The sequence below is a fragment of the Capricornis sumatraensis genome, chromosome 1 (genome assembly GCF_032405125.1).
Source record: "Capricornis sumatraensis isolate serow.1 chromosome 1, serow.2, whole genome shotgun sequence".
Classification (NCBI taxonomy): domain Eukaryota; kingdom Metazoa; phylum Chordata; class Mammalia; order Artiodactyla; family Bovidae; genus Capricornis; species Capricornis sumatraensis.
In genome coordinates this window covers 119612114-119629239 of record NC_091069.1, presented here as the reverse complement: position 1 = coordinate 119629239, position 17126 = coordinate 119612114, and positions in this window count along the sequence as shown.

Genomic DNA, 17126 nt, shown 5'->3' with positions numbered 1-17126 from the left:
GCATAAAGCAAACTGCTGTTGAAGTAAAATAAAACAGAAGAGTGAAAAGCAGACTGTTCTCTGTTGTATCAGTCATTATCTGTGATGTTAAAAAGAGAAAAAAATAAGTATAGTAAAAAGCCTCATATCTTCCTTGAAAATGGCTCTCTGATAGGTAGCACTGTAAGAATAACACAAGGAAAACAATTAAGAAAATTTGAGTGAAGAGTAAAATTCTTTAAAAAAGGTAATTTTTATATTATGTATGTATGTCCATATATATATATATATATATATATATATACACATATATATGTGTGGTAACTTAATATATGTGCTTGGGAGCTTCTTAAGAACAACACATCAGTTTACTTCTTTCATGAACTCTGGTCAAACCACATTAGGTTATGAATCATAAAGTTTTTAATATGTGTTTTTGATAGGCATCACATTTCTTACTAGTCAACATTACTTTAAAGTTGACCCTAAATATTAAAAAAAAAACTAAGAACTCACTTTAATGTTAGCCTCAGATTAAAGCATCCAGACAGTCTTATTATATAGTGTATTCTAGGCTTCATTAGAGGCCTGAAAAGATAAACACATGGATGTATATAAGATAAAATTAAAGGAAATATCATAACTATCATAATCAATACATGAATATTTTGAATAATGTTTAATGTTAACATTTACAAAACTGAGTACAAATTTATTTACCAAATAAAGTTTATCAAGCATCAAACTCAATGATGAATCATTCAATCATTGTTATATTCAAAAAAATTTGCTCTAATCTATGGACCTCAACATTGAAAATTATGACAGTGACCCTAAACCTAGTAGTAGATCAAAAAAGAATACAAAGCAAAACTACTATTGAAAGGAATTGGATTGAAGAGTTAATTCTGATGTTATATCAGTATATGCCCTATTTATAATAATACAGAAATTCAAGAGAATCTGCAATAGTAATCTAAGGTGAAAGATATAAGAGTTCAGAGAGATTCTTGAAGAATATTAAAAATTCAGCATTATTCTGGCAACAAAAAATATAACAACAAATTCATTCACATCAATAAAGTTTGTAATGTACAGTAATATATCAAAAATGTGCTAGAGTAACATAAATACAAATATAAAAATTATGGATGGCATTGACAGAAGCTCTAAAAGAGAAGAATTTCCATATCCAAGGTGAAAAAATTCATTTTGTCATAGAGTAAGTTTTCTCAAAATTATTTAGTAATTTGACTTTAATATTAATAGATTTTAATTAAAATTATATCGATACGATAGATACCACTGCAGTTTTAAAAGTGAAAAATAAACAGTGAATGAAAGGTTGTTGTATTCATAGATACTGTAGTAATAGATAGACTTATTGAGTAAACATAGACAAAGCAGTTCATACAGGTGTTGCTGCTGCTGCTGCTAAGTCGCTTCAGTCATGTCCGACACTGTGCGACCTCATAGACGGCAGCCCACCAGGCTCCCCTGTCCCTGGGATTCTGCAAGTAAGAACTTTGGAGTGGGTTGCCATTTCCTTCTTCAATGTGGGAAAGTGAAAAGTGAAAGTGAGGTTGCTCAGTCTTGCCTGACTGGTAGTAACCTCATGGACTTCAGCCTACCAGGCCTCTCTGTCCACGGGATTTTCCAGGCAAGAGTAGTGGAGTGGGTTGCCATTGCCTTCTCCCTCATATAGGTGCAGGTAAAGATAAACATCTCATTGGATGGAGTAAGAACTTGGCATATGATAGGCTAGACTTAAAAATCTATGGAATAAAATAATTTTCAGCCAAAGTTGTAATCATAAAATTATCAAGTAAATCAAGTAAAATAATCATATAATAATAATACTCTGACAATCTTTAATGATGGCCTAGAGATAGAAAGACTAAGAGCTTTACAACTTTGCTGGTGAGTGTGCAAATTATTATACCTACTTTATAGAGCAATTTAACCATGTTTCTTGCAAATAAACTTTAAGACTTCGATTATCATTTAATAAACATGGCAATATAGCAACTCAGTGCTTATTTTCTATGCATTTCCTAATGATAATTGTGTATGTGGACAAGAGTACTTCATAAAAATATTTATTTCAGGATTTTTTGAAATAACAGTATTATAACAATATGTGCACCGAGTGGTGTGCTGGTTGATGTTTGTACTATGTGCTCGGTCTCTCAGTCATGCCCCACTCTTTGCAACCTCATGGACTGTAGCCCGACTGGCTCTTCTGTTCATGGGGGTTCTCCAGGCAAGAATACTGGAGTGGATAGACATGCCCTCCTCCAGGGGGCCAACTAAACCTAGGGATCGAATCCACATCAACCATATGACAGGTAGATTCTTTACCCTCTGTGCCAAACTAGATATTTGAAAGTGAAAGTGTTAGTCACTCAGTCATGTCTGAGTCTTTGTGATCCCATGGATTGTAGCCTACTAGCATCTGGTCTCATCACTTCATGGCAAATAGATGGGGAAACAGTGGAAACAGTGGCAGACATTACTTTTTGGGGCTCCAAAATCACTGCAGATGGTGACTGCAGCCATGAAATTAAAAGACTCTTACTCCTTGGAAGGAAAGTTATGACCAACCTAGATAGCATATTCAAAAGCAGAGACATTACTTTGCCAACAAAGGTCCGTCCAGTCAAGGCTGTGGTTTTTCCAGTGGTCATGTATGGGTGTGAGAGCTGGACTGTGAAGAAAGCTGAGCACTGAAGAATTGATGCTTTTGAACTGTGGTGTTGGAGAAGACTCTTGAGAGTCCCTTGGACTGCAAGGAGATCCAACCAGTCCATTCTAAAGGAGATCAGTCCTGGGTGTTCTTTGGAAGGAATGATGTTAAAGCAGAAACTCCAATACTTTGGCCACCTCATGTGAATAGTTGACTCATTGGAAAAGACGGATGCTGGGAGGGATTGGGGGCAGGAGGAGAAGGGGACGACAGAGGGTGAGATGGCTGGATGATATCACCGACTCAATGGATGTGAGTTTGAGTGAACTCTGGAAATTGGTGATGGACAGGGAGGCCTGGAGTGCTGCAATTCATGGACTCTCAAAGAGTTGAACATGACTGAGTGACTGAAATGAACTGAACTGAGGCTTCTGTGTCCACTGGAATTCTCTGGACAAGAACACTGGATTGAACTACCCTTCCATTCTCCAGGGGAACTTTCCAACCCCAGGATCAAACCCAGATCTCCCACATTGAAGACAGATTCTTCACCATCTGAACTACAAGAAAATCTTGGTTTGGAACATTTGCCAATTTTCGTGATGTAAATACTATCACCATGGCCAATTTTGATCCACCAATGTAATGTCACTAAATATGATTTGAGAAGACATACACATAATGGGCTTTCAAGGCCTTTTATGGGCTAGCTCCATTATACCTACTCATTGATATGAACATAAATAAATGATTCATAAAATATACTATAAATGAAAGAATCAAATTAGATTTAATAGTATAAATATATTTATATTATCAAAGCATACATGTAAATGAAAAACAATTGCTGAATCATGTATCTACTCCAATGTGATTTTTAAAAAATTAAACATGGAGCCTTTTTTATAGCATTCAGATGTAATGCATGTGTTTATCAAAGTATAGAATGTGCCCTTGAAGAAGTATCACCATCTTCATCACAGTGGTTAACTCTGGAGATGAGAGAAATGGCAATTTGTAGAGGTCAAAGGAGCCCAAACTTTATATGTAATATTATATTTATTTTATTTTTGAAAGAGCTGCATGCAAGTATAATATTTAGTTCACTTCAGTTCAGTTCAGTTCAGTCACTCAGTTAATAATTATCTATTCCAGATGGTAAAAAGTTAAGTGATACCTTTTGTTGCTCTATACTATGCATTATACTTGTCTTAGAATATGAGACTATAATGTCCATAAACTTTAATAGACTTCCTGGAATAATTATATAAATAAAATTTTAATAGGTTCCCAGTGTTAATCAGGCTCAGTTTTCTAGACGTCTAGTAATTACTAAGAAAAACTTTTCATATTACTTAAAATTGCCTTAAATAATAGAGCAAGTATTAAAAATATATTGAATTTTATTTTAAATGTGTTATTGATTTTTTTTAGTAAAATTGCAAAGAATCATTGGTAGTCAGTGAAAAGAATGAATTATCTCAGAATAAATAACTGATTGATAAATGACAGAATGACTTATTTTTAACATTGTGGGGAATCAACTCTCTGAAGAGCTGTGAAAAGTTGTTTTATAAATAGTATTTGGCTTTATCCAGTTCAAAATATAGACAGAAATTAAGAAAAAAAATTTAATCCATCAATTATTTTGTCATATTAATGTAAAATCAGTCTGATATTCTAATTACACGGTCTGTGTAAATCAGAAAATCTGACAAGACTAACTCAAATGTATCTTTGATTGACGTGGTCAAAATACATTGGTACCACAGCTGGTTTCAAGATAAGAGAGTGAGGAAAATACAGTGATGAACAGGAGCAAAGAACACAGAAGTAGGAGCTCATTTTCAAGAACTGGAGTCAAAAAGGAGATGCCATTACTGTCTGGGATAATATCTGAAACAGTGAATAGGAGATGAACTCACTGACTGACTCATCGTCTCTCCCATTCAGTCTCCCAGTCACACCTCCCTTGGGCCATATTTCAGTTGAAGTCTGATGGAAAGAAAGAGGGATATGAGAGAGAGTGAAATATATAAGGAAACAAAAAGACCGTAATTACTACAGAAATAATAATCATTATTAAAATCCTATTGTTAGGAAGTTAATGTTAAAGATTGAAAAGAATAATTTAAAATTACACAATACTGTGTAAACAACAATAAGAAAGAAACAAAGTTCACACTGACATCAACAACACTAGATACAAGAAAATGAAAAAACAATATCAAAATCCTGACTGGGAATGATCTTGAAGCTAGAAACTCTTGTATATTAAAATCATGTTGAGGACTGCTGCTTTTGCTCATTAAAGAATAACTGACTCTGAACTTGCCCTCACACTTTACACTAGAAACCTGGGCAGGGGCTGGGGGGTGGGGGGTGGGGAATGAGTCAGTTGTTTTGAGAGAGTGTTGGAGAGTGATCAGCAAGAGAAAGGAAACAAATGAGCACTATGATTGCTGTGGCCTTCACCCGCAAAGTGCTTTCCAGAATGAAGAACAAGGTGGGGAACCCCAAAAAGATCTTAGCAGTCTCACTTATTTGAGGGAAAAGTTGGGAGTCAGGCTGACATAACTAGAAGCTGTGGAGCATGGTACCAAGGAGAAGAGAAATCTGCAGATAGAGAGACAAACGATTCTGTAAAAGGAAAGGCCTGAGTTTTTATGGAATGGTAAATTGCACATGCAAGTGGGAATCTCATAAGGCAATGAAGTAACCGCTACTAAGGCACTATAAGATGAATAAAGCCCAGTACTCACAAAGAGTGGAGAAACATCCTAGTCCCAAGTGGTGTGACTGGAAAGACTTTACTACTTACCTGATGCATTCAGCAAGGTCTCCATACGTATTCTGTCTAAATCCAAGGGGCAATGTCGCTCTGCCAAATAAAGCATTAAAAGGAGGTTCCAAAAGGATCCACTTGATCTGCAAGTAACTGAACTTTACTTCCTTGCTCAGCCATGTCTGAGTCTTTGTGACCCCATGGACTGTAGCCCACCAGACTCCTCTGTCCATAGGATTTTCCAGGTAAGAATATTGGTGTGGGTTGCCATTTCCTCCTCCAGGGGATCGTCCCAGGGAGCAAACCTTTGTCTCTTGCATCTCCTTCATGTGCATGCAGATTCTTTACTACTGAGCCATCTGGGGCTAAATGACATTGGGAACTCATGTAAGAATTAAAGATTTTAAAATTAAAAAAAAAAAAAAAAAGAAAAAATAAAATAAAATAACGTTATTTTAAAAGACAACAAAATTTAGACAGTCAAAAATACACAATCAAAATCAAAATACCCAGCATCAAATAAAATGTACCATAAGTGTGAAGAATCAGAAAAATGTGCACCATAATGAGGAGGAAAATCATTCAGTAGAAACAAATCCAGAAATGACAAATTAGTGTAATTAGAAAGCAAGAACTCTAAAATCACCTTGTAAGTATGACCAATAATTTAATGGAAAGTAGGAATATAACATAGTGAGAAAAGTTAGATATGAAAAAAGAATCAAGTCACACCTCTTGAATTGAAGAACACTAATTCTCAAGTAAAAATAGCATTGGGAAATTTTAACAGTAGTTTAGACAAAGCAGAAGAAAAATCAGTGAACTTGGAAACCTGATTACAGAACTAAACTTTAAAGAGTCATGATGAAGGAATAATTATTGTGAAAAATTTCCTGGGTTCATAAATATTAATACATAGGGAAAATGTTTTAACGATAATAGAGTGTTAAAAGGGGCTGGATTGTGAAACCATGGCTAAAAAGTTAGATTGTCTTTGTAGAAAGTTGGAATTGACTGAGTGTCTTTGAGCAAGAGAGTACTGTGATCGGAGCTGAGCTCTACATCTTATGACATCTTTCTTCCTTCAGGAATAGAAGAGTCACTGCAAAAGACCAGCTGGCTGACTCTTGAGGATGATACTGCTATGCAAAACATAAACACATGTATTTAAGTAATCCACAGTATTTTGCCCAATTACTATTCAAGTATTCACTTTTCTAAGAAATACTAACTCGCATCCATGTGTCATACTAAGAGCAATCCCCACACACTATAATATACACATTGGGACAAAACTGAAACATTTTCAGGAAACAAACGTTAAGGAGATCTTGAAACCATGAATTTCAAAGCTCGAGATCATTATCTCATGTCATAATGTGCTGTTCCATGGGTTTGCTTCTATTTTCCACCCAAAGATTGAATAATGAATATGATTACTCCAGTAAGGAGCCTGACAAGACAATCAGAAACAAGGTCACATTTAGGCATATTAGTTGAACAAGTGACAGTTACCTACATAAAATAAAAAAGATGTATTTAAAAAAAATGAATTTCTTGTTTCAGAAGAACCTGGAAGCATCATTTAAATTAGAATTTTCTTTTTGTTGCAACAAAATAATTCTGCTTAATTTGAATACTTAAAATTAGGATGGTGAAAAGTCCCAGTTTATGAGGGGTAGGGGAAGTAATTCTGTTTTATTTTCTATTATCCTGGGTTAATTACTAATACTACACCTTTCCACTCTCAAAACTGCCCTTGATAGAGCCTGAATTCATTTGCTTAATTAACATATCTTAAAAGACAGTTGGGGGTTTGTATCACATTAATTCCAATGAAAATATAAGGAGAAAGATGTTTAAAATTTGGTTTTCACACAATAGCTTTCAAATTTTACTTTATTATTTCTCATAATTCACATGAGACATACATTCCTCATTATAGCTTTAGCTTGCCTGATTGAATGAGGGAATGTAGGATGGTTTAGAATTCCCTGCAGCATCATTTGAAGAAATACAGAACCACTGCTACTATAGTGTATTTAGGACTATCACTCTGCAGCCAGGTTACCTGGGTGTAAACTCTGGCTCTCCCAAGAAAAACCTGAGTGACCCTGGGGAGGTCACTTAAGCTCTATTGAGCTGTAGGCTTATTGTCTGCAAAATAAAGTCAGATGGTTTATGCAAGGATTAAATGAGTGAAATTAGCAGATAATACTTGGCACATTGTCAAAACTAAGTAATTGTTTACTGTTATAAGTTACTCTTCTCTGTAGAAGGTTGAGAAACTATATCTTTTAAAATTATATTTGTTATCAAACTCTACACCAAGCATAAATTCTCCTAGGAGAAAGAGGTGGATGGAGCTGAGTTCTCATACATGCTGGGAGAAATGTGTAAAAAGTCTAAAACTATCCTTTACCAAATCTCTGTTAATTGATCTCTTACCTCTTCAGGACTAAAGACACAGAAAAATAAAAATGGAAATAATCTGTAAGAATGCAATATCAGGCACTATTGCATGAAGAAAATACTGAAAGATAGAACTGAATCCTGGAAAAATAATCATTTTTGACAGTAAGGCTTTAAGTTTGGCCAATAAATGCCTTTTTATTAGCTTGACAAGACAGACCTTGGTGAACAAAGTAATGTCTCTGCTTTTCAATATGCTGTCTAAGTTGGTCACAGCTTTGCTTCCAAGGAGCAAAGTAGGCAATTAAAAAATCTGTAAGACACCATAGCTAACAGACAGCACAATTCCAAACAAACAGTGTCTGAATATATTTTATACTTCAAACATATCTACTAATTTTTGCCATTGCAATGTGAGAGTCCGTATGATCATAAGGCTTTAAATTTGTCTAATAAATACATTTTCTTTTTTTTTTTTCTTTCTTTTTTTCTTTTAGTATCCATGATATAAAAATTGCAAACAATGAAATTACCCAGAAATTTCCTGGGATGGAGGACAAATTTCTTAGAAACTATTCTATTTAGTTTTACTTTTTCCTGCTTTAAAGCAGAAATTGAAGTCCCAAGCTTCAGTAGAAATTCTTCATCCATGCAAAGGATGGGCCAATTTACTAAGTATATACAGTGGAGGCGAAAAAAAGAAGGGTATTATTGAACCATTACACAAGTCCTAGCTGTTACCTCTTGATTTTTTGGTATGTGAGGAAAAATAATCTACTCACTGAAGCTATTACCAGTTGGATTTTTTTAATTTTTTGGCCTTCAAATGCATTTCTAAATGATGCTAAGGTTTATGAGAGCTACAACTCTACTCTAGACATCATAGTGAAATCTTGGTCTTTGTATTTAGGATGTTCCTTGATTTTATGGTAACTTCAGAGGGGACTTTGGTTACTCCAAGTACTACATAAAGGAAAAGTATAAGAACTACAAAGAAGGGCCATCAATTACAACTGACTGGATACTGAACATTCAGTTCAGTTCAGTTGCTCAGTCGTGACCAACTCTTTTTTACCCCATGGAATGCAGCATGCCAGGATTTCCTGTCCATCATCAACTCTAGGAGTTCGCTCAAATCCATGTCCATCGAGTCAGTGATGATATCAAACCCTCTCATCCTCTGTTGTCCCCTTCTCCTCCTGCCTTCAATCTTTCCCAGCCTCAGGGTCTTTTCCAGTAAGTCAGTTCTTCGCATCAGGTGGCCAAAGTATTGGAGTTTCAGCTTTAGCGTCAGTCCTTCCAATAAATATTCAGGACTGGTCTCCTTTAGGATGGACTGGTTGGATCTCCTTGCAGTCCAAGGGACTCTCAAGAGTCATCACAGTTCAAGAGCATCATTTCTTTGGCATTCAGCTTTCTTTATGGTGGAAGTTCTGACAAAACGTGATCCACTGGGGAAGGGAATGGCAAATCAGTATTCTTTCCTTGAGAACACCATGAATAGTATGAAAATACATTTATAATGACATTTAAATGTTAACAATCGTTTAAGAATGATCATTTCTCTGTGTAATGTAGAGGTTTTATAACATGTACTTTGCCTTAAATGATTTTCATACAAATATACAACATGTTGTCAGAATATAAATAACAGAATGCTATCTAAATGCAGCTAACTGTTCATTTTTCAGAATTATTCTTACAATTGTCTTTGATTCTAGCTTTCTTCATTTCTGAAATGAGTTTCAGTAGACCCAAGAAGCACTTTCTCTTCCAAAAGTGCTATGTTTGATAATTCCTCTGTTGGATTTAATTAGCTGAGATGTCTACAAGTGGGTAATTAGTTCATTCAGCAGATACATTCAGAAATGTTTCTCAGAAGGCAGCTTTGTTATATTTTAACCTTGAGATACCAGAGAGAAACACTTTTTTTAAAAAAATAAATACTTCTGATGTTGGAAGTGTTCCACTTTTAAAGACACAGCTCATCAGATAAAATGCATAATACTAGATCAGTAATTTATGTTTCCAAAAATTTCTGTATGTTACTGGAATTTTCTAAAAAGTTTTTTTTTCGTGGAAAATACCAAATTTAAGTAAAATTTACTTAGAAATAGTGTATTAATGCATGTATATAAATTTACCTTTAGGAAGACTGCTGAATGAAGGATATTAGACATATTTGGTAAGAGTTAATTTTGCTTGCTGTCCTTATATAATTAATGCTTTTTCCCTTGAGAGTGTTTTAAATAATTACATTCCCTGTGGAATTTGAATCTCAAAGTTTATTGACCAGATTACTGAGATGGGCCCATTTATTCCTATTGACATGTATATTGTTATCACTACATTTGTTACCTCCACCATAGTTTGGCCCCAGGTAAACATGGCATGGAGAGAACACAGCTTAACCCATCAACAGAAAATTGGATTAAAGATTTATTGAGCATGCCCCCCCTCCCCATCAGAACAAGATTCAGCTTCCCCCTCAAGTCAGTCTCTCCCATAAGGAAGCTTCCATAACCCTCTTATCCCTCTCTATCAGAGGGCAGAATGACTGAAAACCACAATCACAGTAAACTAACCAATCTGATCACATGGGCCACAGCCTTGTCTAACTCAATGAAACTATGATCCATGCCATGTAGGGCCACCCAAGACAGATGGGTCATGATGCAGAGTTCTGACAAAATGTGGTCCACTGGAGAAGGGAACGGCAAACACTTCAGTATTCTTGCCTTGAGAACCCCATGAACAGTATGAAAAGACAAAAAGATAGGACACTGAAAGAGGAACTCCCCAGGTCAGTAGGTGCCCAATAGGCTACTGGAGATTAGTGGAGAAATAACTCCAGAAAGAATGAAGAGATGGAACCAAAGCAAAAACAGCATTCGGTTGTTGATGTAACTGGTGATAGAAGCAAAGTCCGATTCTGTAAGGGCAATAATACATAGGACCTGAAATGTTAGGTCCATGAGTCAAGGCAAATTGGAAGTGGTCAAACAGGAGATGGTGAGAGTGAGCATCAACATTTTAGGAATCAACAAACTAAAATGGACTGGAATGGGTGAATTTAATTCCTGACCATTATATCTACTATTGTGGGGAAGAATCCCTTAGAAGAAATGGAGTAGCCATCATAGTCAACAAAAGAATCCAAAACACAGTACTTGGCTTAAGTCTCAGAAACGACAGAATGATCTCTGTTCATTTCCAAGGCAAACCATTCACTATCATGGTAATCCAAGTCTATGCCCCAACAAGTAAGGCTGAAGAAGCTGAGGTTGAATGTTTCTATGAAGACCTAAATCGCTCCTAAAGGAGATCAGTCCTGGGTATTCATTAGAAAGACTGATGCTGAAGCTGAAACTCCAATACTTCGGACACCTGATAGGAATAACTGACTCTTTTGAAAAGGCTCTGATGCTGGGAAAAATTTAATGCTAAAGATAAAGGGGATGACAGAAGATGAGATGGTAGGATGACATCAACGACTAAATGAACATGAGTCTGAGTAAACTCTGGGAGTTGATGATGGACAGAGAGGCCTGGTATGCTTGCAGTCCATGGGTCACAAAGAGTCGGACATGACTGAGCTCCTGAACTGAACTGAATTGAATTGAGAGAATAACAGTATATGTCTCAAATTAATCAATCCAACTCCATTGTAAATAAGTAGCCATCTATATAATTGAGCTAAATTTCATGTGTTCATAAAAAGATGAATGTGTTTCTATCAATTTAACATTTCCCACAGTGAGGAAAATATTTTGTTGCTGTATTCTAGATAAGTGAATTGCACACCGAAAATTATTTCAATTATTTGTATTTACATAATAGCATTTAAGACGAGCCATCATTTGCTTAACACTTTATTGATACTCCAAATCATTTAGCTTTTATCATAACAGATGATTTTCTTGTATGTTTATAAGTCTACTACACATGATGTATTTTTGCAAATATAATTTTGTATACTCAAGTGCATCTACAATTCCCATGTGTTTTCTACTCCATAGTGGATATTCAATACAGTTTTATAAGGCACAATTATACATTCATATTTTTCACTAAATTATAAATAGAATTTTCACAAGCAAAATAGAATATATTTCAATACAGAAGAGAGAATTTCATGATAAAATATTTGTGCTGTGGTTATTTGGATAATAATGAAACTTCTTCTTTTCTGTCTGTCTCTGTCTCTGTCTCTCTTTCACAAACACATACACACACACACACACACACACACACACACTTAAATAACCAAAACCATTCCTTAGCACTCCATAAGGTATCATTTTACCTAGAAATCATTCAGCTGAGAATTCACACTTACCACTCACAATAACCAGGTCTTGCAACTGTTATTCACTGGAGGTAGACAATCAGATAGCCATTTTCATTCACACAGTTGTTGCCTAAGCAAATTTGAAATTAACAATTTTGTTCTTCTAAGTTTTTTTTTCTCCTAGATTTTTATGCCTTTTCATTTTATTATAATAAGGAAAGGAGCCTATTATAAGCAATGGGACAACTAAAATATATATCTCAAGAAGTTATCCTGGCTCCCCAAGGGTCTCAGTGGTGAAGAATCTGCCTGCCAATGCAGAAGATGCAGGAGATGTGGGTTTGATCTCTGGGTCAGGGAGATTCCTTGGAGGAGGAAATGGTAACCCACTCCAGTATTCTTGCTTGGAAAATCCCATGGACAGAGGAACCTAGTAGGCTAAAGTCCATGGGGTTGCAAAAGAATTGGACATGACTGAGCAACTGAGCACAAAGGCAGAAAGTTGTATTATCAAGGGTATATAGTAATGTAGGTAGAGGATATTTCTAAATATCTCTTTAGTTCAATAAAAAGCACAAGGTTAGTTTTTGAAAGCTATTCTTGAGATACAGCATAAGCACTTGTTACAAATTGGAAATTAATTTGGTAAATGCACTGAACTAAGCAGTCTACTTTATGGATGATTATGAATATAATCATATCACCTACCAACATACACCATTGTTCCCAATTTTAGCTTTTATATTTATAGGTCTATTACGTTTCCTTGTTCTGGCAAAGTCTTCTAGTTTAATATTTTATATGAAAGATAAAGGTAGGTATGCTTACCTGGTTCTTCAACTTAAACAGAAATTAAGATTTTGCCATTATGTACAACAGCTGTACATAATGACAAAGTTACTTTTTGTCAATGCTTTAACAAGCTATGTTGTTGTTTTTCAGTCACCAAGTCATGTCCAATTCTTTGTGACTACATGAACTGTAGCACAACAGGTTACCCTATCCTTTATTATCTCCCTGAGTTTGCTCAAACTCGTGTCCACTGAGTCAGTGATACCATCCAATCATCTCATCCTCTGGCATTCCCTTTTCTTCCAGCCTTCAATCTTTCCCAGCATCAGAGTCTTTTCCAATGAGTCAGTTCTTCGCATCAGGTGGCTGAAGTATTGGAGTTTCAGCTTCAGCATCAGTCCTTCCAATGAATATTCAGGACTGATCTCCTTTAGGATGGACTGGTTAGATCTCCTTGCAGTCCAAGGGACTCTCAAGAGTCTTCTCCAACACCACAGTTCAAAAAACATCAGTTCTTCAGACCTCAACTGTCTTTGTAGTCCTCTCACATCCATACCTGACTACTGGAAAAACCACAGTTTTGGCTAGATGGACCTTTGTTGGCAAAGTAATGTCTCTGCTTTTAATATGCTGTCTAGTTTGGTCAAAACTTTTCTTCCAAGGATCAAGCGTCTTTTAATTTAATGGCTACAGTCATCATCTGAAATGATTTGGGAGCTCCCAAAAATAAAGTCTGTCTTTCCATTGTTTTCCCATGTGTTTGTCATGATGTGATGGGACTGGATGACATGATCTTAGTTTTCTTAATGTTGAGTTTTAAGCCAACTTTTTCACTCTCATCTTTCACATTCATTAAGAGACTCTTTAGTTCTTCTCTTTCTTCCAGAAGGTTGGTGTCTTTTGCATATCTGACATTATTGATATTTCTCCTGGAAGTCTTGATTCCAGCTTGTGCTTTCTCCAGCCCAGTATTTTTCATGATGTACTCTGCATATAACTTAAATAAGCAGGGTGACAATATACAGCCTTGACGTACTCCTTTCCTGATTTGGAACCAGTCTATTGTTCCATGTGCACTTCTAACTGTTGCTTCCTGACCTGCATGCAGGTTACTCAAGAGGCAGGTCATGTGGTCTGGTATTCCCATCTCTTTCAGAATTTTCAACGGTTTGTTGTGATCCACACAGTCAAGGCTTTGACATAGTCAATAAAGCAGAAGTCAATGTTTCTTCTGGAACTCTCTTGCTTTTTCAATGATCCAACAGATGTTGGCAATTTGATATTTGGTTCCTCTGCATTTTCTAAATTTAACTTAAACCTCTGAAAGTTCATGGTTCACCTACTGTCCGAAGCCTAACTTGGAGAATATTTAGCATTGCTTTACTAGTATGTGAGATGAGTCCAATTGTGTGGTAGTCTTAGCATTCTTTGGGATTGCCTTTCCTTTGGGTTGGAATGAAAATTAATGTTTTCTAATCCTGTGGCCACTATATAACCATAAACTTAATGACTTAAAGGGGTTCCCAAGTGGCTCAGCGGCAAACAATGCTCCTGCCAATGCAGCAACTGTGGTTTTATCCTGGGTTGGGAGATCCTCTGTAGGAGGAAATGACAACCCACTCCAGCATTCCTACCTTGGAAATCCCATGACCAGAGGAACCTGGAGGACTACAATCCATGGCATCACAAGTGATTGGCTTACGACTGAACGGTTGAGCATGACAGTATAAAATGGCTTAAAACGGCACAAATTCAGTGTCTTACAATTCTATAGAAGTCCAACACAGGTCTCACTCAGCCAAAATCAAGGTCAGAGATCTGCTTTCCTTCTAAAAACTATTGGAAGCATCTGCTTCTGTGCCTTTTCCATCTCTAAGGCTGTTTGCTTTCCTTGACTCTTGGACATCTTCCTTCATCTTCAGAGGCAGAAACATCATGCTTGTTGTTTACAGCATGGAAAGGTGTTCAGATTTTCAGGATTTATTTGAACATATTATGCACTCCAGGATAATAAAAAATAATGTCTCCACCTTGAGGTCCTTAACACTAATCACATTTGCAAAGTACATTTGCATTTAAGAGAATGTACTCAAGGTTCCAGGGATTAAGACATGGACAGCTTTAAGACTGTTAGATTGCCTACTACAATATGGTTCTGCACTTTGGTATGGATTTATTCTCATTTACCCTAGAAATTTTAGACTCCTGGAAATCATTATTTATATTTAGTTCAGTCTAGAAAATTAATTATTTAATAAAAATTTCCTATGAATTTCCACTAAAATTCTCAATATTTAATTCCATGCCTCTTACTCTCTTTAATATTTCCTTTTCATTTTTGTTTTGGTATGTTTTGAACATCTTACCTTTTTTTTGTTATTAATTGTATTGTTGTACCTATTCTATTATTTAAAAGTTCAGGGAAGTTTTTTTTTCTTTTTTTTTTTTTTTAACTTCAATTCATTTCCAGGTTTAAAATACTATTTTAAAATCTAATTACTATTTTTGTAGCATGAATTTTAATTTGATACTTGAAGTCATTTTTAATTTCTCTAAATAGATGAAGCATTTATTTTGTATTCTTTGATAACCTTAATAAGTGACATATTTTGGAATCTGATTTAGCTTCTGTTTCTACTGATTCTGTCTCATGATATCTTGTCTGTATGTGTGTCTGTGTGTGTACACATGCATGTTTTCTCGTGCCTACCCATGTATATGGTATATGTTGTGGGTTTTCTTTCTTTCTTTACTAAAAGCTCACAAACCTGTGGCTTATAGGTATATTTAGCCAGAGGAGTTAAATTTGCTTATCTGTGTGCTTGACAATGCTCTCAACATTAGGCTACTTTAAAATATATTCTTTGGCTGAGTTTTTGTTTTATTTACTTTGGTATGGTTTGGTTTATCATTTTGACAATTATAAATTCAGCTGTAAACCCAAATAAGATTTAATTCTTAATTATATAATGTCAGATGTGACCTTTTTCACATATTTATTTATAAACTTACAGTCTCATACATATATAACAATGATTTATTTTCTCTTTCATTTCTCTGAGTTTGTTAGGTACTGACATCAGGATTATACTAGTTTGATTCTTTTCTTTGAGCTGTAATATTGCAATTATATACTCTTTAAAAACTTTTAAAAAAGCTAGCTTAAGGACTGGGAATACTAACACCTTTCTCCCTGGAAACTTTAATTTTCTTCAGCTAAAATTAGACCTCAAAATACCAAGAATTCAAATGGTAAATCAGACAAAAAAGGCAAGTATTATTTCAAATAAAAGTAATGAATAATACTTGGTAGCAATACAAAAACTAATTAAAAATGACATATTAATAAATGTACACCAACTTCACTGTTGAAAATTTTAGAATGAAGTTCAAGCTTTACAAGCTTCTGATCAACTTAGCTGGTATGCAGAGGACTTCCCTGGTAGCTCAGCTATAAAGAATCTGCCTGCAGTGTAGGATACATGGGTTCGATCCCTAGGTAGGGAAGATCTCCTAGAGAAGGAAATTGCAACCCACTCCAATTTTCTTACCTGGGAAATCCCATGGGCAGAAGATACTGTTGGCTTATAGTCCTTGGGATCACAAAGAGCAGGACATGACTGAGCACCTAAACAGCAATTACACACTTAGCTGATATGGCTACTGTAGGGGACCAGGGACCACAAGTCACCATTTGTAAAATTGTGAGGTTAAGAGAATACAATATGTTTAGTAGATAATTTGTCTAACAATGAAAGCAGTGAATCTCTTGATTTAAATTTCTCCCCAGATTACATAGCAAAATCCAAAAATGGGGGAAAAAAAAACTATTCAACTTTATTCATATGGTGAGTTAGTAATCAACTAGGGGATTGAATGCTCACTAATGTTAAATATTGCCTTTCTAATTTCTTTCAGGAGATCTTAATATCCTCAGGGTTATGATCTTAATAGCCTCATTGTTATTCAAAGTAAAAGTAGAAAATTATCTCTATCCATAAATTCTTTAGGTATTTTTATGCTTATGTTTAGTACTGTTCTTCTTTAAAGTTAATGTTATTTAAAACTGACTTATGGATTGTTAATTATATCAGGTTTATAACACTTGAAAATGTACAATTTAAGCTAATTTGATTTGCTTAGATATATATCTTAAATTATGTTTTTTGATTTCACTGTGT